Source organism: Chaetodon trifascialis, chromosome 5 (assembly GCF_039877785.1).
Source record: "Chaetodon trifascialis isolate fChaTrf1 chromosome 5, fChaTrf1.hap1, whole genome shotgun sequence".
In the NCBI taxonomy this organism is placed as follows: domain Eukaryota; kingdom Metazoa; phylum Chordata; class Actinopteri; order Chaetodontiformes; family Chaetodontidae; genus Chaetodon; species Chaetodon trifascialis.
Genome location: NC_092060.1, coordinates 16,520,001 through 16,520,364, shown reverse-complemented (window position 1 = coordinate 16,520,364; position 364 = coordinate 16,520,001).

Here is a 364-nt window from a genome sequence, read left to right as displayed (position 1 = left end):
CACACACACACACACACACACACACACACATACTGTCATAATGAGTCAACAACTGGCCCACGGCTCAGAAGGCTTCAGGCTCTGAAGGTTCCACTCCAGTCACCCATAACACAGAGTCCAGCACACCATGCCTCTCCTCCACGATGACCTTGGGGTCAGGCCAGAATGCCCTCATATAATGAGAGTGCTGTTTGGGGATTTGTTGGACTGTGATAGAGAAAGGGCAAGCACACGCAATGCACCCTGGGTCTTTGTCTGGGTGCTGACGGTATTGACGAGCGCTGATCGATGTTAATTGCTAGACAGAATGGCCATATTGACCAGGCTCCCTGGATGAAGAAGCCTGCAGGCCCAGTCAAAGAGA